Source organism: Mustela nigripes, chromosome 15, assembly GCF_022355385.1.
Source record: "Mustela nigripes isolate SB6536 chromosome 15, MUSNIG.SB6536, whole genome shotgun sequence".
Classification (NCBI taxonomy): Eukaryota; Metazoa; Chordata; class Mammalia; order Carnivora; family Mustelidae; genus Mustela; species Mustela nigripes.
The window spans coordinates 14,366,651-14,391,975 of NC_081571.1; the positions used below are offsets into that span (position 1 = coordinate 14,366,651).

The 25,325-nt window shown below is 37.4% G+C and overlaps 1 long non-coding RNA gene across 1 annotated transcript in view; it reads left to right on the top strand.

The window, feature by feature from the left end:
• LOC132002876 (uncharacterized) overlaps positions 1–21,308 on the top strand; it is a 24,305-nt gene extending 2,997 nt beyond the window's left edge. Inside the window, exons 2-4 of the long non-coding RNA XR_009400050.1 lie at positions 15,456–15,662; positions 18,250–18,353; positions 21,103–21,308. This is a non-coding gene — a long non-coding RNA (uncharacterized LOC132002876). The remainder of the gene's footprint in view (positions 1–15,455; positions 15,663–18,249; positions 18,354–21,102) is intronic.
• Positions 21,309–25,325: the final 4,017 nt, after the last annotated feature.

Below are 25,325 nucleotides of genomic sequence, written 5' to 3' on the forward strand. Positions count from 1 at the left end.
TTTTTTTTTAAGATTTTATTTATTTGTCAGAGAGAGCAAGCGAGAGCGAGCACAGGCAGACAGAGTGGAAGGCAGAGTCAGAGGGAGAAACAGGCTCCCTGTGGAGCAAGGAGCCCAATGTGGGACTCGATCCCAGGACGCTGGGATCATGACCTGAGCCAAAGGCAGCTGCTTAACCAACTGAGCCACCCAGGCGTCCCCCCTCACCTTTTTTTATTGTATATATTTTATTGTGTATATATATATATATATAAAATAAATATATATATTCCTTTTCCCTCACCTTTTTATTGTATATATATAATTTATATATAAATTATATATAAATACATATATATTTTTATATATTTATTTTATATATATGTATTTATGTACATATATATATAATTTCCACTTAAGAAATCATGAATATTGATACTTAGAATCACTATTCTGTTGTCTCCCCAATTTCATATTTGTATTTACCTTCGTTAACAGTGAGATCCTTGTTTCCTAACAGCAATGTTTACTTATTTGTCTAATCCTACAATGCACATAAAATAGTTTCAGAATTGTTACATTCATATTATTACAAAAGCAACTACTAGAAGGGGTTCAAGCCTTGTTTGTAGTTTTTTCCCCCTAGATTGGGGGTTGAAAGTCAAAATACTATGTGCAAAAATAACTTGAATTAGTTCTTTCACCCTACACTATCCTACTTCAGTGGGTTTCTGTTAGTCATTTCAAATACACATGAATTCACTTGTTTCTATTTCTAGTTTTAGTTTATTTTTCATTCCATTATTGATAATTTCATTTTACTATTGGAAATGTAGGATAATGTGCTTCTAAAAAATTTAAATCATACAAAAAAGTATAATCAGAGAAATATCACACTCTCCTGTATCTCTTGAACCCTTCTTGCTACCACCTTTTATATGTATGCAATTTTATTGATTTTGATGTATCCTTCCTGTGTTTCTTTTTGTAAAAATAAGGTGGATAAATGTATGTTTTCTTCTTTTTTGTTTCTTACTCCAAAGGGTTACCGTATATGCTGTTTTGCATTTTGCTTTTTTCAATTAACAGTATCTTCTGGAGATTGCTTTGCATCAATTTATAGAGATAATCTTCATTCTTTTTTTTTTTTTAAACAGCTACGTAACACTCCATTATGTAGATGTGCTATAGTTATTTACTTAAAATCTGATGCTTAGAATATTTAGGTAGTATCCAACATTTTGCAAATCTAAATAATGCTACAATAAGTAAGCCTGTGTATTTATATTTTAAGAGAACTATCTTTAGAGTAAACTCCCAAAAGTGGGATTGTTAGATCAAAAGGTAAATCAAAATATACTATATATTATTAAGTTGTCTTACATAGAGATTATATCACTTTCCATGCCCATCAAGAATTTATGAATATGCCAGTTTACCTGAACTTTTGATAACATAATGAGTGAGAAATGGTATGTCAGTGTAGTTTTAATTTACATTTTTCTTATTATAAGTTGGGGAGATTTTTGTGTCTTTTCTATGGACAAGGCTTTGGTTCATGTTTTATTGTATTTTTTAGTCTTTTTTCACTCAATTTCAAAATGTCTTTACATATTAGCGATATTGGTCCTTTATCTGGCATATTACTCACAATAATTTCTCCTCATTTCTGTGTGTGCTCATGTGTGCTTGGGTTCCCCCCTCTATGTAATTTTTTTTTTTTTAAGAACTCATCATGCCTTTATTACATCTGGACTTTAAGTCATAGCCAGAAAACCTATAGACATGCAGGTTAAGACGAATTTACTTATGCTTTTTGCTAGATCTCAATCCATTTGGAGCTTATAGTTATATATGGTATAGGAAATGAATTTCTAATTTTTCCCTAACATGATTTATTAAATAGTTAATCTTTGTTTCAGTGGTTTGAGATACCACTTTTATTATATATTAAATGTCCAAATAAGCATGAGTTTTCTGCTTTATTCAGTTAGCCTTTCAGCCTATTCATGTACCAGTACTCTGCTTTTAATTGTATATAGTTGGGTATATCCACCACACTCCCCAGTAACTCTTTCTAGTAATTTCTTAGCTATTCTTAAGTGTTTATTTTTCCATGTAAGCTAATAGTATCAACTTAACTAGCTCTAAGAAAAAGTCTGTTGGTATTTTTTAAGTTGGGATTGCACCCTATTCATAAATTAGCTTAATGAAGAACTAATACATGGATAATACTGACACATCCTGAGAATGGCTATCTCTCTATTTTTTCAACTCAATTTTTGTGTCAGGAATTTATAGTTTCCTTCACACAGGTTTTGAACATTTATTAAGTTAATTCCCAAGTGTTTTATCTTTTTAGTTAAATGATATTTAGTTATTATAAATGATACATTCTTTTACTTAAATGATATTTAGTTATTATAAATGATACATTTTTTTTTCTTCTGGCTGGTTATTATTTGTGGAAGTTAAGGCTGTTATTTTTCATGTTAATTTCGTATCCTGCTACCTTACTGAATTATTTTGTTATTTGAGATAGTTTAGTACTGATTCCTAGGATTTAACAGGTATGATATCATGTTATCTGTAAACAGAGGTAGTTTTTTCCTTCTTCTTTTACAATTTTTATGCATCTAATCAATTTCTCTTATCTAATTACATTGACTAATACTTCTAACACAATATAGTAATGAAGATAGTAATCATCTTTGTCTTATTCCTGACTTTAGCGGAAATGTCTTTAATTTTTCGCCATTAAATAAGACACGCATATATATACATATATATATATTTTTCATATTAGAAAGTATCCATCCAGGGGTGCCTGGGTGGATTAAGTGTCTGCCTTCTGCTCAGGTTGTGATCTCGGGGTCCTGAAATCAAGCTCCGCATCAGGCTTCCCAGTCAATGGGGAGTCTTTCTTCCTCACCCTCTGCCACTCCCCCTGCTTGTGCTCTCTCTCTCTCAAATAAATAAGTAAAATCTTAAAGAAAAAAAAAAGAAGAAAGTATCCATCTGTTCCTATTTTCTCAGGAATTTTAAATTAGGAGTAAGTGTTGAATTTTGTTAGTGTTTTTCAGCAACTGGACATATTAATATGGTGAGTTATATTAATATTTCCTAATATTAAACCATACTTTCATACTTGATGTAAGTCCCACTTGGTCATAATACATTATTTTCTTAATGTATTACTGGAGGTTGTTCACTATAGGATTTTTGCATTGGTATTTGTAAGTGATTTTGGTTTGAGATTTTTTTTGGCCATATCATAATCAGGCTTAGGTATCAAAGACTAGTCACTGATGGAGAAATTAGAAACAAAATAGACAAAATAGTTGAGAGTTCTACTTTCCCAGTCTCCTTTGATCTTCTTTCTCTGAACATACTTTAATAAGCCATATTTTGTTGTCCATATTTTTTGGTTCTCGTGGGCCTCAACTTTCCCATTAATATTTTTATGAGTGAGGACTACCCTTGGTGTGCACCATCTTTGAACTTTTGCATGTAGCCACATTATTTATGCTTAAACTATAGACAGCTTACAACAGGTCACAAACCAAGTCCCAGTTCATTTGTTCTACCTGCCTCACATGTATTGCCCTACTCCCAAAATGACACTAGGAGGTATTTTGTAAATAATAAAACAATACATTTATTTACTTATTGTGCTTGGTGCACTTGTCCCTGAAAGTGACAGGGTCAGTAAATCCTAAACAGAGAAGCAAGAGAGAGCATTTTTTTTTCCTGGCAGTGGTGATAGCAAGGAAGGTGGTAACAACACTGGTGTAATGAGGCCAAAGCAGGGGCCAGCTAGCTTCTCCAGTTGGTCTGGACCTTACAATGCCCACCATTTAGTCTTCTAACAAGTATGTTCTCTAGTGATGGGCATTATTACCCCCGCTCATCTTTCAGGTCTGTCCTTACAGAAAAAACAAACTTTATAAAAGATATGCTATACCAGACTTCACACAAATAGGATGATACAAAGAAATGGAAGAAGAAATAAGCAATCATTTTCAAATGATCTCTAAGGAAGCTCTTCTTAAAACTATCTTTCAATGAAACTACATGAATGTTTATCCTATTCATAAAGAAAATCTTTTCTATATCTTCTACAGGATATTTCAGGGGGTTGGGGGTAAAAAAATGTATACAGTAAAATATTTTATAGTTTTATTTCATGGAATATAATTAATTCCCACAAATTTTTATGGATCTGGACATGAAACCATTTATGTTTCTAATCAGGAGTTGCATAAATAATATCTTTCCTGGCTCTTTAGTGCTAAGGTCATTGGAAAGTATACCTTATAGGCAATTTTTCAGAGCAACTAGTCAATATACTTGCTTTTTAAAAAAATATGTAGCTTCAATAAAATCTCATATATGACTTCCAGGGCTTCACTTATTTACCATCAGTGGTATGATTTATTGATTTTTCCATTATAAATATTTGTAGTTACCTGCAGTAAAAAATTTTTTTAAAAGATTTTATTTATTTATTTGTCAGAGAGAGAGCGCGAGAGCGAGCACAGGCAGACAGAGTGGAAGGCAGAGTCAGAGGGAGAAGCAGGCTCCCTGCAGAGCAAGGAGCCGGATGTGGGACTCAATCCCAGGATGCTGGGATCATGACCTGAGCCGAAGGCAGCTGCTTAACCAACTGAGCCACCCAGGCGTCCCTTATTTTTAAAAATACTGACATTTCGTTACATAAGGATGATATTATTTTTAGAACCTACAGATGCAAAAGCTGAATTTTTCATGTTATTTATTTATTTATTTATTTATTAAGAGATCACAAGTAGGCAGAGAGGCAGGCAGAGAGAGAGAGGAAGGGAAGCAGGCTTCCCACTGAGCAAAGAGCCTGATGTGGGGCTCAATCCCAGGACCCTGGAAGCATGACCTGAGCCAAAGACAGAGGCTTTAATCCACTGAGCCACCCAGGTATCCCCAAATTTATTTTTTAACTCAATCATTGTTTAAGACTGCTGAGAGGAGAGTGATTGGGGGATGGGTTAGTGATGTTTTTCCTATTTAAAAATTTTCCCTCTATTCTATTAAAGTGATGCATTGTTGTCATAGAAAATGTGGAAATACTGAAAGGATAAAGAAGTTCTATTATGTGGTACTAGTCATAGATACCAACTCTGACTAGATTAAGCAGAAGGGAATTTAGGGGAAAGATATCAGAGGATAAAAAGCTCAGGATCAGCTGGCAACCCAGCATGGAAATGAATGAACGAACAGCTGCAAGGGTTTTCAGGAATGGCTCACTAGAAGAACTGTGTGTAAGCAGTAAGTATATCTGCAGAAAAGTCTTGTCAGCACTACAGTGAACGTTGCTTGTCATCAACCTTTGGCCATCTCCATACTCCTTTTTCTTTTTTCTTTTTTTTTTTTTTATTAAGATTTATGTATTTGAGGGGTGCCTGGGTGGCTCAGTGGGTTGATGCCTCTGCCTTCGGCTCAGGTCATGATCTTGGGGTCCTGGGATCAAGCCCCGCATCAGGTTCTCTGCTCAGTGGGGAGCCTGCTTCCCCCCTTTCTCTCTGCCTGCCTCTCTGCCTACTTGTGATTTCTGTCTGTCACATAAATAAAAATAAATCTTTAAATAAATTTTTTAAAAAATATGTATTTGAGAGAGAGAGCATGTGCACCTGAGCCAGGGGTGAGTGGCAGAGCAGAGAGAGAGGGTGAGAATCTCAAGCAGACTCCACACTGAGAACGGACTCGCCCCCCCCACACCCCAACATCAGGCTCAATCCCGGGACCCCAGTGTCATGATCTGAACCAAAATCAAGAGTCAGATGCTTAACCAACTGAGCAACCCATGTGTCCCTCCATACAGTTTTAACATTAGTTTAAGATTCAAAATCCCAGGAGAAACATTTAACTATTCAAATCCTAGGTCATGTGCCTATATACTGACTATACCAGAAGAGAGGAAATGGTAAGCCTGGCCAGTTCAACTCTCCTTGCGTCTCTGCCTGTCACCAACACTATATACAATGTGGTATTCTCTGCCAGGTGGCTGGCTAATACATTGGAAAGGCTGGGATTGGGTACTACATAACCAAAAAAAAAAAAAAAAAAGACAAAAATCCCCTAGAGAAATGTTAAAAAGTATTACACATAAGCTGCTTGCAATCCAGAGAAAACTTAACATTTTGGTATCTCTCCCTTCAGGCTTTTTTAATGCATTTTTCTTCTCTTTACATAATTTGGCTCACAGAATCAGAATATAATTTTTAAATATCCTATTTCTTTTAATTACCTACAGAGCATAGGCACTTTTTCCATGATTAAAATGCTTATAGCCATTGCTAATGGTCAAATAATTATCCAAAACACACATGTTGTAGTGTACTTAAATATTTCCCTACTGTTGGAAATTGAGATTATTTCTGAGGGTAAGATAATTCTATAAAACAAGAATTGTAGACCTAATATTTCAATCTCATTATCTATTGACTGATGAACCATATTCAGGGACAGCTTCATGGGAATGTGTCTTAGTCCATTCAGGATGTTCTAACAAAGTACTAGAGATTGGATTGTTTAAACATTTATATCTCATGGTTCTAGAGGCTGCGAAGTCCAAAGTCAGGGCACTGGAAAATCCAGCATCTGATGAGGACCTGGTCTCTGGCTTGCAGACACTGTTCTTTCATTGTGTGCTCACATGACAGAGAGAGAAATCTCTCTGATATTCCTTCCTATAAAGGCACTAATTTCATTCTTGAGGGCTCCATACTCATGGAGCCTAATTCATGAGGCCCAACCGCCTAATACGATCACATTAGGGGTTAGGATTTCCACATATGAATTCTAGGGGGACAGAGACATTCAGTGCATGACTGTGCAATCAATGTGGTTGCACCGGGCCTGTGATCAGAATGGCACCCCTCATACGATGAGTATTCTGTGGTTGCCATCTTAAAATTCTTAATAATTAAGTCTTTGTATTTGTGTTTTACAAGGCAAATGGGATATGGAACATGCTTCAGAAAGTTGGAGCATCCTGTCAACTCCCCACCTCTGTAGGATGAGTTCAACATTATATCTTCCAAAAAATTCCTTAAATTGTCTGGTTTATTTGTGGCATTCTTCATAGCTTCTATTTTAAACTGGAAACATTTTAAACCAGATAGGCCCTGGTATATTATTCAACTAAGCCATAGACATTCCATCACAGGATTCTCTTCAGAAACTAAAATCTTAAACAAATGATGAAAGGGTAAGATATAGAAAATTAGATACCCACTTATAAATGTAGGTGTGTCTATGATATAAAACTTAAAGAGCATTAGGTTCCCAGTACTCTCTCCTGTCCCACATCTTGAGGCTCTCATGTGACTCCTACATCTATGGTTACCTTCCCTGTTTACTTTGGGAAGTGTTTCTATGCTGCTTTGATGTTTCCCCTTGGTAAGATGCTATCAGTGCCTCTGCTTCATTGTACTGAAGGGCTCTTGCACTGGTTTACTTTCTCATAATATGCCATTGGAGTGACTGCCATCTTTTCCCTGAACAAGCATTCTCTTCATTTCACAGGGGTGGAGGGAGGAGGTAGAGAGCTGTGCCACTACACATCACAGGTGTCATGCCTTAGACCTAAAGACAAGGAGGCTTCCTCCTGTTGTTCTCATGAGCTGGCACTACCTTATATGAGCAAGCTGTTTCAGTTTCAGAAACCCCACCCTTTGTTACCAATTGACTTTGATTCCCCTCAGATTGGCTAAAAGGTCTCTAAAACTAAAGGAGATGAAAGACAAACTTACTGAAATGAAACAACACTTTCTGAAGGTTTTCAATGACGAGATGGGGGTATAGCTCCAATGTCATTTCAAGATCAGGTACTCACACATTCAATCTGACAGTCTCTTGGATATCTCCATTTAGCTATGCAACCATACAACTCTGGTTTTTCCATCTCTGTGATGGCAGTTGGTTGTGCACTGAGTAATAGAACACCACAAACATAGTGACAGCAGCATGGATGTGTGGGTGTAAGTGAGTGGAATTGGGAATAAATGTCATGCATCTCAGATAAAATTAACCCAGCAGAATGGGTGGGAAGAGGAGATTATTCTCTACTTTAGATATGCTTAGTTTGAGGGAGTAGTTCCTTCTAAAGATTCCTAGTAGGCAGTTGGGAATGTGTGACTTAATTTCACTAGAACAACAACAACAACAATAACAACACCCCCAAACCAGAGTAGGAAAAAACTTGGTTGTCAGCTGCCTAGTGCTTAATAATCAGTAAAGCCATAACTGAATGCGATGCTTCAGGGGGAAAAAATATAGAATTAGAAAACAAGAAGTTCAGAACTGGATCTTGACATTAAGAAGAAAAGATTGGATGGGGCGCCTGGGTGGCTTAGTGAATTAAAGCCTCGGCTCAGGTCATGGTCCCAGGGTCCTGGGATCGAGCACCACGTCTGGCCCTCTGCTCAGCGGCGAGCCTGCTTCCTCCTTTCTCTCTCTCTCTCTCTCTCTGCCTGCCTCTCGCCTGCTTGTGATCTCTGTCTGTCAAATAAATAAATAAAATCTTAAAAAAAAAAAAAGAATAAAAGATTGGAAACAGCTTAATGTCCATCAATAGAGGATTAATTAAACAATTATGGTACTTTCTTACAATGGAATGCTATGTAGCAGAAAAGATGAGAAAGTTCTTTCTGTATTTATATAGAATGATCTTTGAGTTAAATTGTTATTTGAGGAAAGCAAAATGCTTAAGAGCATGTACTATATGATACTATGTATAAAAATATGAAAATATGGCCACACACGTGTGTGTATAAAATATCTGTGGAAGGAACACATGAAACAAGTTGGTTGCTTTTGGAGAGGGGTTGGGGGATGAGAAGGGTTATTTCACAGAATACCCTTTTGTAACTTTGAATTTTAAATGATGTGAATGTGCATTTATTTTACTATTAAATAAATCAACTTTTTTGAAAGAAAAGTTTGAGCTTCTGAGTGCCTCTGTTCAGAGATTTAGGATCTAAAGAGCGACTGCATTGTGTAAGGAATAGAGGGAAAAGAGTACTGAAGTGCCCCAGAAGGGAGTATTAGGGAGGTGGATAACTGAATCTGACACTGTTGTTGGGAAAGATGAATGCCCTATAGAGTCGGGCGTGGGGCAGATGGAGAGAAGGTCATGGGCAGGAGGCAAGGGGTAAAGAAGAGAAAGATCATGTTCTTTAGGACATCATCTAAAATGGAGAAGACTTATTTACTTATGGAGGAAATTCAGTCTACAGGCAATGTCTCTTTCCTGGTTGTGTACAAGGCCTGTTTCCACAGTTTTTGTTGTTCTGGTGAAGTGTTCCACAAGGTAGCACTAACCCTACCTACTACTGCATCCTCAGTAAGTACATCCATAGCTCAGCGCTCGCTAAGGTCCTCCCACAGCTCAGCCCACAGTACTGGGTCATTTTTCAATCCTTAAACACCCATTGATGTTTTCTTGTAATAGATTGGATTTTCATGTGAAAGTGTTCTTGCTTCCTCCTTTACTCAATGTTTATTACTCATGTAGTTTAACCTGAGCAACTTCTTTCATTCTAATTTAAACATCCTAGTAAATAGAACATCTTAGTGTAATTTTTATAGATAGCATATTACCTAAAATTCATAGTACACAGCAGTTTTACTTGCATTTGCCCAAATACATTACTAGTACTGTGGCAATAAAAACTACTTTATTTCAAAAGCTTCAGCTTCTATAATCTATATTCATAAATGATGGGTTCTCAATCCAGAGAGCTTTAAAGTAAGTAACAAATAATGCCAGACATTTTTCTAAATGCATTACATATCTGAAATCATTGAATCTCTGAATAGTCCTATGAAGTAGACACTATGATCTGTATTTTTCAAACCAAGAAACAGGCTCAGAAGGGTTTTGTAACTGGAACTTGCTTAAGGTCACAGAGCTGGTAAGAGGCAGAACCAGAATTTGAAACTCTGTAATCTACCTCCTGGGTCCACACTCTTAGCCATAACTCTATCTACTTTAAACTTAAAGTAGAAATTATGTCTTGTGGAAAATAAATTTAACTTTAGGAGAATTTGAATGTGTTCCTGTTAAAATTATTATAAAACTTCTAAGTTTGATCTATAAAAGAGTGTTATAAAATGTCATTGAACTTATAAAAATGTACATAATACATACTCATTATAACAAGTAGAAAAGACATGTATGTAAAGGAAAAGATACTCATCTCCCCACCAGCCCTCACTCCACCCAACTCCTCTGAGGTAACCAGTATTAACATCATGGCATGTCTCCTTCCACATCATTCTCCATGTTTATACAAATATATGCATGCATATATCGGGTTTTCTCCTTGCTTCTTTCTCTTCTTTCTGAATTTGTTCTCTCCACCTGTTCTTACAACTTGCTTTTTTCCAGTCCTTTGCTGGGAAACATTTCACTTTGATATCATACCCCATTACTCTGTGGAAATTCTCTCTTCTGATAGCTGTGTTGGGCAGAAGGACATTTGGAGAAAAAAGAGTCCTGCCCATCTAACAGCCTGGGTCTGTGAGTGGAATTCTAACAAGGCTGAGATGATCCTGTAGCCATGGTAGAAGGGATACTGTAACTGAACACTGTGACACCGTGTTACTGTGAAGACTTTGGAATCATTCCTTTGGTAATTGTGTTCTCCTTACAATTGTTAATAGGAAAATCCAGAAAAACAAAACGCATTTCTGTATTTTCCTGGGAGATAGGGGTAGCTGGGGAGTCCCTCATTCTGATGCAGAGGGATAGATTGGGTCAGTTGACACTGGCTGACATTAATCAGTCCGTGGCAGGCCCCAAATGGAGCCTAGGATAGCCAAAGGACAGCCAAGTGGTCAGAGATTTAACTATAGGATGCTCATACATTGAGGGATCTTTTGTTAAAGAATTATTAATTATTCAGGATAGTGATGGCAGAGCATTAAATCAAATTCTGGCCCTTCTGAGTGTTATCCCCTGTTCCACTGCCCAGGTATCATGTCCATGCAGCCAGTACCCTGCTTGTGGTATCCAATAGTGGGGTGGAAGGAAACTTTCAGGAGCTTGCCTTTTGGTCAAATGATAAATACTTCCTTTTGATTTTTTACAGAAAGCTGATTTTTAAAATTTTTCATTCTATTGACATTTAAGGGAAAGTGTGAAATTTTTATTCTTCAGTGTAATTCATGCATCAAGGCAAAGCCCCCCTCTGAAAGCATTACATCTTATTCGCTGCTATCAGTTAGAAGGGATTACATCCTGGGAACATCAAGTGCAGTGAAACATCAGAAGGGAGATCTCAAAATGGTATAATTCTATTGCCTCAAAAACAGTGAAATTCCAAGATTTCCTAGATCTGGCAGCTGTATTCTCTTATTTGGAAAAGTTAATGGAGGAACAGGACAAAATGTCACCAAAAAAGTTGTCTATTATCTCTGCAGCTATATTTTTCTGGTACTTTTAAGTAAGAATAGTTTAATCCCATTTTTGCATTTTATTTTTTACAAAGAATATTTTTTTCTATCCAGGAACCTGAAAATCTCTATTCTTTCTACTACTCAGTCTCCCTGTCACTATCATGATTTTCATTATGGCAAAATAAAATTATATTATTGATCATTTAAACTATTCATAGGTATAAAAAGCAGCTATCACTCTCACTTTTTAACTCTTGGGATCTCTTCCTTGGAGGACTAAGTGACAGAATTTTAATTAAGTCTGCCATCTAAGCAATGATAAAATCAATCATCTGTCTCATGTAATAAAGGTTATGCCTTTGAGAATGGTGAGGACACTACTGTTTTGTTTTGTTTTTATAAGAGAGAAAGGGCAGGTGTGCATGTCCATGCAGCCAGTACCCTGCTTGTGGTATCCAATAGTGGGGTGGAAGGTGCGTGGGCCATGGTGCAGAAGGCAGAAGGTAAGGGAGAAGGAGAGAAGCGGACTCCTCACTGAACCTGGAGTTCATGGGGCTCACTCTCACGGTCTTGAGATCATGGCCCTGAGATCATGACCTGAGCTAAAACCAAGAATTTGATGCTCAACCAACTGAGCCACCCAGATGCTCCAAAGCCACTACAGCTTTGATGAAGCAAAACAGCTGGTACCATGGACAGAGAAAATAAAATTCTCCATGCTCTCCATTCCTCTTTTGGGGGTCCCTATCTTTTTTTTTTTCATTTCTGTTTTGAGTTGAGCTCAGCCCATTTAGTAATAACCAGCCTTTAGCTTCTTTTTTGATAGGTAATAATTGCCTTCAATAGCTAGAACTGAGTAAGGATTACTTCCTGCTCCCTTGCCCCATCACCTTGAAAGCAAGTTTCTTTTTCACTTAACAGACATTTACGTGCAAACATTTGTGTTTAAATGTGAACACAAAAGAGTTCATAGAGCCTTTACTGTAGCTTGTTCTTCGTTCCTTTGGTGCTCCGACCACCATCTTGCATGAAAGCTTCTTTTGAGGCAAAATAGTATTCCAAAGAAAATTCTTTTACTCTTTGTAGTTGGCATTGGTGAACTAGAAACCCTACTGACTTATGGTTGAATACCACCTCAAAGCTATTCAACCATACACCAGAGACACCAGAGACAATAGGTGTCTATGCTTATCACTTGTTTCTGTACAGATGGACAGGATCCCCAGAATATTTTAGTTTGAATACTTTAAATCTCAACTAGTGAAAATCCATTTTTAATATCATTCACAATATTTATAAGTCCATTAATTGTGAAAATTCATTTCTGACTTTAGTAAGCAAAGTGGTGTTGATGGAGATATGACCAGCCGAAGGGTGGTGATAACACCCTCTGGGACATGGCTAGTTGACTCACTTCCCTTACCTTATGAATGACTAATCAGAACGCTAGCTGCATCTTGAGTGTGGCTTGAACACACACTTATGTGTGCTCACATTGTTCACATTGTCTATGGGAAGTATTTTAAAGTGAATTACAGTTGTCACAACAATCTCATAGCTATGCTATAAAAAGAAAGCATTCTTGGGTGCCTGGGTGGCTCATTTGGTTGGGCAACTGACTTCAGCACAGGTCATGATCCTGGAGTCCCGGGATCAAGTCCCACATTGGGCTCCCTGCTAAGCAGGAAGTCTGCTTCTCCCGCTGACCTCTCTCCTCTCATGCTGGCTCTCTCTCTCATTCTCTCTCTCTCAAATAAATAAATAAAATCTTAAAAAAAAAAAAAAAGAAAGAAAGCATTCTCACTTCCTATACACAATTCAGCCCTGCTGCAACCTGACTTCCATCTCCCACTGTGCCATGAAAACTGTCAGCATTAATATCTCCTGTGGGATCCTAATTTCCGGATCCATGGATTCTTCTTTGCCCTTCTCTCCTTGTGGCATTGTCGACTGTGATTTTCTTTTTGATACGTTCCTTTCCTAGCTCTCTGTTCTGCTTTTGCAGGCTCCTCTTCCTTCTTGCTTATCCAATACCAGTGATCTTGAAGATTTTGACCTCACAGTTTTATTTCACTATTAGTCTACATATTCTCTTTAAATGAGTTCATCCAAGTCCTAATACTTCAAATAGTTCTTGCTTATTGAAAATTCCCCTTATCTTCATCTCTAACCTCACTCTTGAATCCAGCCAAATGTATCAATTCAATACCACCATTTGGAGATCTTCCAGGCAAACCAAAAGTGCCATGTTTGAATTCATTGTTACCTATTCCCCACTACAAGGCTCATTCTTCTTGCAAGTTTTTTATTTTCCCCCCAGGATTTGTTTTGTTTCAGGCTTCTTTTTCTTTTTTCTTTTTATTTTTTTCCAGTTTTTAAAGTTAACATATAATGTATTATTTGCCCCAGGGGTACAGGTCTGTGAATCACCAGGCTTACACATTTCACAGCACTCACCATAGCACATACCTTCCCCAAATGTCCATAACCCCACCCCCCTTCTCCCAACCCCCCTCCCCCCAGCAATCCTCAGTTTGTTTCATGAGATTAAGAGTATCTTATGGTTTGTCTTCCTCCTGATCCCATCTTATTTCATTTTTTCCTTCCCTACCCCCCAACCCTCCACCCTGCCTCTCAAATTCCTCATATCAGAGAGATCATATGATAATTGTCTTTCTCTGATCGACTTACTTTGCTCAGTGTAATACCATCAAGTTCCATCCATGTCATTGCAAATGGCAAGATTTCGATTCTTTTGACAAGATTTTTCTAAAAAGTAAATCTGACCATGAATTATGGAAACCTGTGTAAGGGGCACCTAACTCAGTCTTGATGGATCAGAGAAGGCAACATCTCAATCCAGGCTGGTGAGAAGATTTCATCTCAAAGAAACCATTGGAACTAGTTGACAGTGACTGTCAAGTGTCCTGGCCTTTCAAAGGACTTGAAGCCCCATCCGGGCTTAGGGAGAAATACGAGGCTGGGCCACTTAGCAGATGCTAGATGGTTAAGGATCTTGTAGTGATTCTAAGTGGGTCTTCATCATGAGGGCATTGGATGCCATTACATCCAGGAAGTGACTTAGTCCGATTTCCATTTTAGAATGCGCTCAGTGTAGAGAGAAATGATAGAGGTCTGTAGTGGAGGGTTGTAAAACATTTTACAAGTGAGGAAATGTAAGGTTCAAAAAGGTTAAGGATATCTCCCAAGATCATATAGATAGCTACTAAATCTGGAGTCCAATTGCTAACTCAGTTTTATCTAGCTTCTGTTGTTCTGCCTCTGACTGTTCCTCCAGCACACAAATATCACCATGGTCTTCTTTAATATTCTATAGCCATTAACATTAGTTCATGCAACATACAGGAAGGCCTCTCTGGCTTAACAGTTGAGAAAACAAATATAAATTATGGTTATCTCCAAGGAGCTCATGGTTTCGTGGGGATTTAGATATATAAGCAACAAAATTACAAAGTAATTAGAGCAAGAATAAAGTTATACTAGGCAGGGATCATGAATAAGATGGATAAAGGACTGCCCAAATCTACCTGGGTATTATGATGGGCTTCTCAGGGTGGGCGAAGTTGAGTCGAGTCTGGAAGAGTGTCTAGGGACTTTTCTGGGGGGAAAAAAGGCACAAAACATTCAAAGTCAAGGAGGCAAGACGGAGAACCTTTCAAATAATTGTGTACAGCCAGAGCATATACTGTGTAATGTATTAGGAAGATAAGCCAGAGGAAGGGTCGCAAAGAACTGTGTAAAACATACAAAGGATTTTGGGCTATGATTATAAGGAAAGGAATCAGGGAAATGGCAAGATTAGAATTGCTTTGTAGAAATATGTGAGGGTTTGGTTATGAAGAGGACAGGATTAGGAAGAGGAGACTATTGCCTTGATGAGGTAAAGCCATAGAACTAGGGGTCTTATGTAAAGTAGATTGTGTATTTGACTTTCTCCCTGGTGCCTAGTCTCTGATTCAGTTATCTCTCCTTTCCACTGACAGTCAATTCATCCCTCTTTTTTTTTTTTTTCTTCCCAGCAACTGACAAGCTATCTACTGACTTAGACCTGGCCTCCTCATCCCCAGCATCCCCTCTACTGCAAGCTTTGTGTTTTTAAAGGAGATACCTTTGAAATGCTAGCAGTGACTTCAGCAGCCTGGTGATGCTCCCAAGTCATAAAAAAGAACTTCAATTTCCCTGCCAAGGAACTGAATGGTGAAGATTTGCCACACCATCTTTGAAAGGTTACCAAGTCTTGTTCTTTATTATGTTTATAAAATATGCAAAAAAATGATAGCAATATGCCCATTTTAATTTAAGAGTTTTCTTATAAAACATAAAATTACTTACCTGTAGAATTTAATAATAATTTCTACTTATTAAGTAAATACAATATCCCAAGAATTGTATTTGCAGCTTCATATACAATATTTTCAATTATCACAACATCTCTGAAAGGTGGCTGGTATTATTATTTAGATTTTCCAAATCATTTAATTGAGTATTTGAAAAGTTTAGTATCATTGCCCAAAATTCACAATGTGGGGTTGGGATCTAACTTAGTTTCATTGGAAAGCAAAATCTACTCTCTTTACACAGTCTTATGATGTCTCTCTGTGCAGATGTGTTGTGTGTGTACTTATACACTTTAGGTAGGTTTGATTTTGAGGAGTTAACTCATTTTTAATTAGGCTTCTTTATCATTTATTTCAGGTTGTCACTTAACCAACTGAGGAACACAGGCACCCCTCCTCTGCCCATTTAAAAAATCAGATTGTTTATTTGTTTGCTATTGGGTTGTAAGCTTCTTTCAGATACTAACTCCTTATCAGAGATATGATTTGCAAATATCTTTCCCATTGAGTAGGTTGCCTTTTCATTTTGTTGATCAGTTCCTTTGCTGTGCAGAAGTTTTTTAGTTTGATGTAGTCCCACTTATTTTTGCTTTTGTTTCTTTTGCTTTTGGTGTCAAGCTTTGGAATTTAATTTAGAAACCAGGATATGTTTTTCTATATTTTTTGAAACTTGGTACTTGCGGGCGCCTGGGTGGCTCAGTGGGTTAAGCCGCTGCCTTCGGCTCAGGTCATGATCTCAGGGTCCTGGGATCGAGTCCCGCATCGGGCTCCCTGCTGGGAGCCTGCTTCCTCCTCTCTCTCTCTCTCTCTGCTTGCCTCTCTGCCTACTTGTGATCTCTGTCAAATAAATAAATAAAATCTTTAAAAAAAAAAAAAAAGAAACTTGGTGCTTGCATCTAGGGGCCTGATCAGGTTTAGTCTAGACCATTATGGCACTATTACTGCCATGGGTGCTGCTAGGTTCTTCCATCAGAGAGCGTCCAACGTTTGTTCTTCTTTGTGATGTCAGCAGGTGTTTATGCACAGTGTCTCCATCTGTTATTTTTATTCAAGTTTTTTAAAGAAATGATGATATTCTAATTCTATCCTTCCTTCTTTATTAGCTAGATTTCTTCTGTTCAAGGAAAACTATATGATTATCCATTGGCACAGTTTGTATAGACAGGTAGGATAAATGATGTGTTGTTTCCCTTTATTTGCCAGATTTCAAAATAATGAGTTGGTTCATTAGCAATCTCTTACAGTGGCTAAGTGCTTTTATGTAAAAGATATTTCATGAACTTAAGGATTTAAACATTTTATTTTACAATTCATTACTGAACTTAAACGATGAGGGTTTGTTAAATAAATTATGATATATAGACATGATAGATTGGTAGCATATAGTTGCTAAAAATAATCATATAAGTGCATATTTATTCACCTGAAAGTTATTTGGGATATTCAAAAATTATTTTTTATGTTAAATACATAATCATGGTGCCAAGGGTGAAAGTTTTCTCTTCTACAATGGTTCCCAAGCTACCCAGATCCCCTCCTAGGAGTACATTGAGTTTGTGTATCCTTATATATACTTTCAGATGGTTTAGAGCTGATAGTTCAACTGCTGTGCATTGGTGTGACTGTATTAGTTGCTAAAATAATGAAGGAATTCCATAAGGCTGTTACATAGTTGCTTCCCTCACCTCTTGAGTACTCTCCTTTCTCCTTGGGCACTCCAATCTCTTTCTTTCACCCCCCCAGACGGTGCTCACCACCCATCAACTAAAGGATGAATGCCTGGCACACCCAGGCAACATTCAGCATCCTGCTTAAGCTATATCCAATACCCATTCTGATTTGTCCCTGTCTATTCTGTACAGTTGCAAATTTTTAAAATATTCTCCCTGGAGAGGTCCATACAAGCAAATACATCTTATATTTTTAAGAAGATAAGGCACATTATAAAACATTATAAATATGTATTTAATATATAGTCTATTAATATCATAAAACATTACATTTTTATAAAATGTAAAGTATGGATAAGGTATATTCTGGACTCACATACAACAAAGCATTAAAAGTAACTTTCTATAGGTGGCATGATTATGATAGGTATTTTTCTTTAAAAAAAAACATATTTATGTTTATCTGAGAAAGAGAAAGAGTGTATGTGCACATGCACACACAGGAGGAAGGGCAGAGGGAAAGAATCTTGAAGCAGACTCTCAGCTGAAATAGGAGACCTATGTGGGGCTAGATCCCAGGACCCATGAGATGATGACCTGAGCCGAAACCAAGAGTGGGGTGCTCAAACTAGTGAGTTGCCTAGACGCCCCTTTCCCTTTTAACCTTACCTGCATTTCCAGTTTTCTCTATAATAAGCACCATATTTACATATATAAAGAAGAGAATATACTGAAACTGGTTTTATTTCAGCAAACTCAACAAAACAAAACAAAAACTTTAAAGTAACGTCAACATTTTTCAACAGCTCCATCTGCTGGTCACTGAATAAAGTTAATTTTCAAATACCGTATTTATATTTACTACGACCTGAAGAAATACATTAGGATGCTTCTCATATATCTTTGAAGAGTAAGTATCAGAAGTCAAGTTAATTTACCTGCAAAGAAAAGTGATACAAACTTGGGTAGTTGTAGAGTGGGCTTTTACCTCAGACACAATCACAGACCTGTTTGCCTATAACAGAAACATGACATTGAAAAATTGGTTTAGTCTTTTAGCTATCTTACACTGGAATGCTGATTTCGATGATTGTGCGAGATAAAAACACTGATTAGATATTGAAGATATATATATATATATGAAATATACTGTACGAATTCATCTGCCTTTGCCCAAATAATCAGAGCTGCAGTCTAAACTCTCCTGTGTCATTTTCATTACTTTTCAAGTGAAATTGCTCTTGGTTCCATATCTCTTTATTATCTCCTGAAATTGGATTGATGATAAATGATTTCCTAAATAAAAATTTCTTTTTAGATGGTAGTGAGAGGTAAGATGTTTTGTATAGAAATCTCTCAGTTATCCAACTTTGAACTTTTAAAAAGTAAGATTTATCATTCTGTTAAGTAAAATAAGCTAGTCATGAAAAGATGGATGCTATATGATTCCACTTATATGAGGTATTTAAAGTAGTCAAATCTATAGAAACAGAAAATAGAATGGTGGTTATGAGGAACTGGGGCAAAGGGGAAGAAGGGTGTTGTTATTTGATGGGTATAGAGTCTAAGTTTTGAAAAACGAAAAAGTTCTAGAAATATGTTTCACACAATGTAAATAATACTTAACATTATCACACAGTGCCCTTAAAAGTGGTTAAGAGGTAAATTTTATGTTTTTTTTAAACCACATAAAAAGGTTCATATATATATATATATATATATATATATATAAAACATTATTTTTGTATATTATATAACACAATATATACACGTATATAATAAATTCAAAAGAACATATTGAAGCAAACATGTACTACACTTAAGATTCCATTTGTCTTATCTTTTCACAAGTCAATCAGTATTTCCATAAATTCATAGCATTTGCTTGTGGCTTACATTTTAAAAAGAGGTTCAAACATGTTTTTGAGATGGAGTGAATCCCACTGAAATTACTTTCTAAATTAATTGGAAGATGTTGAGATTCACTTAAAATTTCTCCCTTTTTATGTATTCTTGGACAAGCCATTTAGCTATTCGGATCTCAGCTTCTTTATGTAAAATGAATTGAAAGAGGTGATCATTTCTATGCTTTGTGAACCTTAAATTTTTCAAAATGTTTTCACAACATCTTTCTGATGCCCTTCCCTAACCAGGTCTAAAGCAATTATATCTGTAAGTGCACCGGTAATAAATGTTAAAAAGGCACCATCAAGTAATTAAAGGTTTATTAGGTGCATTTTATACAAGAAATCACACCTAGTTTGAGCCTATTTGAAAAGTCTCTCCTCTATAATGGGTAGAAATGACATGAGCTTATAAAGAAGATACTTGTTAAATACACATACATAGGTAGAATTAATGTAGTATCCACACCTTAGGGAGAGATGATTGAGATCCTGGATAAGAACAGGGAAGGCAGTATTTTTGCCCTTATTCAAAAAAGTGAGGTGAAAATATTCTACAGTTTTAAACCGCAAGACAGTAGACTATGGAGAGAAAAAAGGAATTAAGAGGAAGGGTAAACCTACAGGCAAAAAACGTGATGGGGAAAGAAACATGTTTGTACCAAGTGGCAAAGAAGTAAAGCCACCCAGGGGCACCTGGGTGGCTCAGTGGGTTAAGCCTCTGCCTTCGGCTCAGGTTATGATCCCAGGGTCCTGGGATCGAGCCCCACATCGGGCTTTCTGCTCTGCAGGTAGCCTGCTTCCTCCTCTCTCTCAGCCTGCCTCTCTGCCTACTTGTGATCTCTGTCAGATAAATAAAGAAAAAGTCTTTTAATAAAAAAAAAAGAAGTAAAGATTAATATTAAATAAAAGTGGTTAAATAAAGGAAGTAGATTGAAGTAGGGGTGGGCCCTTATATAGCTTCAGACTTACCTAATTGACACGAGTAGAAGCTGCCTTGGATGCAAGAGAATTAATTAAAATCAAAATATAAATAAGAGGTTTGGGAGAAAGTCCCCATTTTTATTCCATTCAGTCATCTGGCTAGATTATTCTATTACTCATTATGTCTAACAATGTGTAAAGAAATTTATTCTAAACAAAAACATGGTTTTAATAAACTCATGTATTACTATAGGTATGCTTCTGGTATTAACTTTAACTGCTTGCTTTGATTATGGTTAGTTCTAGTGGCTAATCATATTATTTCTTTTTTTTTTTAAGAATTTATTTATTTATTTGAGAGAGAGACAGTGAGAGAGAGCATGAGCGAGGAGAAGGTCAGAGGGAGAAGCAGACTCCCCACAGAGCTGGGAGCCTGATGCGGGACTCGATTCTGGGACTCCGGGATCATGACCTGAGCTGAAGGCAGTCGTCCAACCAACTGAGCCACCCAGGCGCCCCCATAATATTTCTTAAATTAATTCTCATTTGCTTTCTTACATAGCTAAGCCAATGATATACTTGATATAAATATGAAATTTAGATTAAGTCATTATTCTACATTAAAAACATGAACATAAAATAACCATATACATACAATGTATATAATACTATGTATGTATATATATGTTTGTATACCATATATATTGAAATACATGCCCTTCAACTGATATTAACATAATTCATAACAAGCTTCGCAGTTGCAAAGAATATATAGTGAAACAACGTTTGCTATTGAATATAAGTCGTTAAAAGTGGTATTTTTGATTCCAGGGTTTATTGGCTGTGCTGTCAACAATAAGAAGTCACTTGCTGGGACGCCTGGGTGGCTCAGTTGGTTAAGCAGCTGCCTTCGGCTCAGGTCATGATCCCAGCGTCCTGGGATCGAGTCCCACATCGGGCTCCTTGCTCCGCAGGGAGCCTGCTTCTCCCTCTGACTCTGCCTTCCACTCTGTCTGCCTGTGCTCGATCTCGCTCGCTTTCTCTCTGACAAATAAATAAATAAAATCTTTTAAAAAAAAAAAAAAAAAAAAAAAAAAAAAGAAGTCACTTGCTGCATGTGCTTACAGAGCACTTGAAATATCACTAGTAGGAATTGAGATGTGCTTTAAATGTAAAATTCACAATGCGAACAAAAGAATATAAAATATCTCATATTTTTATATTGATTATGGAAATGACAATATGTTGGATATATTATGTTACATAAAATGCTATTAAAATAAATATCACTGGTTTCTTTTCACTTTCTAAAATTAGAAGATTTTAAATTACATGCATGTTTCACATCCTATTTCAGTTGGGCCGCATGGATTTACAGTGTAAATAAATGCAATTTCCTACCATTAATCAAGCTCAGACCCATGTATTGCACACACGGCTGAGTGCTGACTGTGGCTAAAAGTAAATGGTCTTTACTTTGGCTGTTCTGCCTTAAACATTCAGAAATACTCAGTCAGCAGCTCAGACCTCGATCACAATGGTGACCTATGCTATTTGACTCCCAGGAAACCAAGGCAACTCTGCCCAGTGTGTATACTTACCCAAACGATATTTGATAACACACGCATACACACATTTCTTCAAAGAACCCAGAGAATTTTTCAGAAAAAAATAATTTTAGTATAATGTCCGCATAGGAGATCAGGTGTACCATTAGTTATTAGGTGGGTAAAAAGATGGTCTCGAATTCTCTAAGGAAAAATGTGTACTTAACAACTTGTAAGACAATTGACCTCTAAGACAATGTTCAAAAGAAAGTATTTTCTTTGCTTTAAGAAGAAAGTCAGAAAGAGACTGCCTTGGCTTATGTTAGCTAGCTCTGGTATTACCAAGTAGGCAAAGGTCACCTTCCCCTAATTTTCCCTTGTAGCCTCCTTCCCCTTCCAGCTCTTCTCCCTGTTTGGAAATCCCAGTGCCTTTCTCAGCTTTGTATCTCTTACATCTCTCCATAGAAAAGAAAATGATCTGTTATTGTGAGGCAGTAGAAGGGTGGGCTCAGAGGCACATGTGGTTTTCAGAAGTTTTCCAGTTGAATTTGGGATTCTTTCACTCTACTCCAGTTGAGAACCACTGCCCTGAGACCAGATGAATCTGGCATACCTCCAGGAATATTTGCATTTTTAAAGAGGGTCACAGGAGGGGCATCTGGCTGGCTCAGTAGAACATGTCACTCATGATCTTAGGGTCTTGAGTTCAAGCCCCACACTGGGCATACAGCTTACTCTTAAGAAATTAAATAATTAGGGGCACCTGGGTGGCTCAGTGGGTTAAGGCCTCTGCCTTCAGCTCAGGTCACGGTCCCAGGGTCCTGGGATCAAGCCCCTCCTTGGGCTCTCTGCTCGGCGGGGAGCCTGCTTCCTCTTCTCTCTCTCTCTCTCTGCCTGCCTCTCTGCCTACTTCCTCTCTCTCTCTCTGCCTGCCTCTCTGCCTACTTGTGATCTCTGTCTGTCAAATAAATAAATAAAATCCTAAAAAAAAAAAGAAATTAAATAATTAAGTAAGAATAAATAAAAGGATAAAAGGAATGGGCAAAATAGAACAATGTTTAAGGAATGCCGGGCTGGCTTATTTGGTAGAACATGTGACTCTCGATCTCAGGGTTGTGAGTTTGAGCCCCAGGTTGGGGGTAGAATTTACTTTAAAAAAATAAAAATAGGGCGCCTGGGTGGCTCAGTGGGTTAAGCCGCTGCCTTCGGCTCAGGTCATGATCTCAGGGTCCTGGGATCGAGTCCCGCATCGGGCTCTCTGCTCAGCAGGGAGCCTGCTTCCTCCTCTCTCTCTCTCTCTGCCTGCCTCTCTGTCTACTTGTGATCTCTCTCTGTCAAATAAATAAATAAAATCTTTAAAAAAAAAATAAAAATAAAAATAAAAATAGGGGCACCTGGGTGGCTCAGTGGGTTAAGCCGCTGCCTTCGGCTCAGGTTGTGATCTCAGGGTCCTGGGATCGAGTCCCGCATCAGGCTCTCTGCTCAGTGGGGAGTCTGCTTCCCTCTCTCTCTCTGTCTGCCTCTCTGCCTACTTGTGATCTCTCTCTCAAATAAATAAATAAAATCTTTAAAAAAATAATAAAGAGGGTTACAGAGTGGGTACAGAGCTTAGTACAAGGAATTATTCATGGAGGGAGGAATTCTAGGCACCAGGAGCTGAGTTTTAGATGAGGGTGGAGGAGAAGAGCCTCTATGCTATTTTTCCATGATGGCTGCATCATGAATAAGGGTCTGACTTGAGAGTTTTGGAGAAGATTGGTTCAGTCTATCACCTGATTGCCTAATGCCTAAACATAACAAAGTTAATTTCCACTTGGCTTAGTCTGTACTAATAGATACTAATGGGCTAACAGGTTACCTTTTTCAAGTGATATAACTGCATTTCAACATGTTTTCTGGAGATCTAATGCTTTAACCTGAAGAATTAGACTGGTGGGAATTTTAGCACCATTGTAGGCTGGCAGGGGTCAGGTTTTCAGCTCGACTGGCCTTTGGGATGTACTTCAAATTGCACGGAATAATGCAGTCTCCTCATTTACTTACTAGCTGTCTAGCATGCTGTTGTATGATATATAGTTTGTTGTTTTTGGAATGAAATGATAAATGTGAAAGTAGAATAATATTCTGATCAGACAAGCCTTTCAGAAATTCTCTTCTGCCTTTTTTTTTTTTTTTTTCCTTTTGACGTACCCACACAGTTTCTTATAGCTCAGCATACTCCCAGGGCATTTTTTTAAAAGTCTTTTTTTTTTTTTTTTAAAGATTTTATTTATTTATTTGATAGAGTGAGAGATCACAAATAGGCAGAGAGGCAGGCAGAGAGGGAGAAGCAGGCTCTCTGCTTAGCAGGGGCTTGATCCCAGGACCAGGATCATGACCTGAGCCGAAGGCATAGGCTTCACCCACTGAGCCACCCAGGCACCCCCTCCCAGTGCATTTGAAAGTGATTCTGACTTGCATTATTTTTGCTATTCATATATTTCAATAAGTATGGTTGCTAACACTAAGAACTATATTTTCAAAGGAGTACATTCATATAGGAGTACATTCATATGTCAGCATCTGCTGACATGCTTCCTACCACATCCTTCAAGGTTCAAGTGTCCCCCAGATAGGGTAGGGTGGATAGTCAAGACTATATGATTTCTGGCTTCAGGTGGGGAATACCAGAGATTTCAGAAACCACATTCTAGTGTAGTAAGGCTAATATAGTTGTGTAGCAGGGTACTGTAGAGGAGTATTCATAATGCACTGGGGCAATGTAGGTGTTTTTAGGGTTGTTCATATTAACTATGTGCATTCTTGATGTCTTTCAACTTCCTAATTCCCTTAACCTCAGCTTTATACCTTACCAAAAAAACCCAAAAAACAAAAAACCCCCACAAAAGGTCCTCATAACACAAAATGAGTAACGTGGTAGGCAGAATAATAGCCCCCAAAGATCTCTCTGTCATCTTCCTTGGAACACGTGAATGTATTAGTTTATATGGCAAAGGGGAATTAAGGTTGCAAATCAAATTGAGGCTTTAATCATATGACCTTAAATTAGGCAGTTATCCTGTATTACTCAGGTGGACCGAATATAATCACAAGGGTCCTTAAAAAAGAATGGAGGCAGAAGGAGAAAGAAATGTAACAATGAAAACAGGGTCAGAGGGTTGCTGCCATGCTGACTGTGAAGACGGAGAAGTGGGGCAAGAGATAAGCAATCCGATCAACCTCTAGTAGATGGAAAGGCAAGTAAATGGATTCTTCCCTAACCCTCCAGAAAGGAACATAGCTGAGCCAACATCTTGATTTTAGCTCAGTTAAACCCCTGCCACTCCTCAGAACTACAGAACTGTAACGTATTTTTATTGTTTTAAGTCACTGACTTTGTGGTAATTTGTTACAGCAGCACTAGAAAACTAATACAGCTGGTGACTGGGTTTGTGGTTCTTTATAATCAAAGATAATTCTCCTAACCAAGTCTGTATAAAATCAGCATTTTTTTTTTTTACATCATTC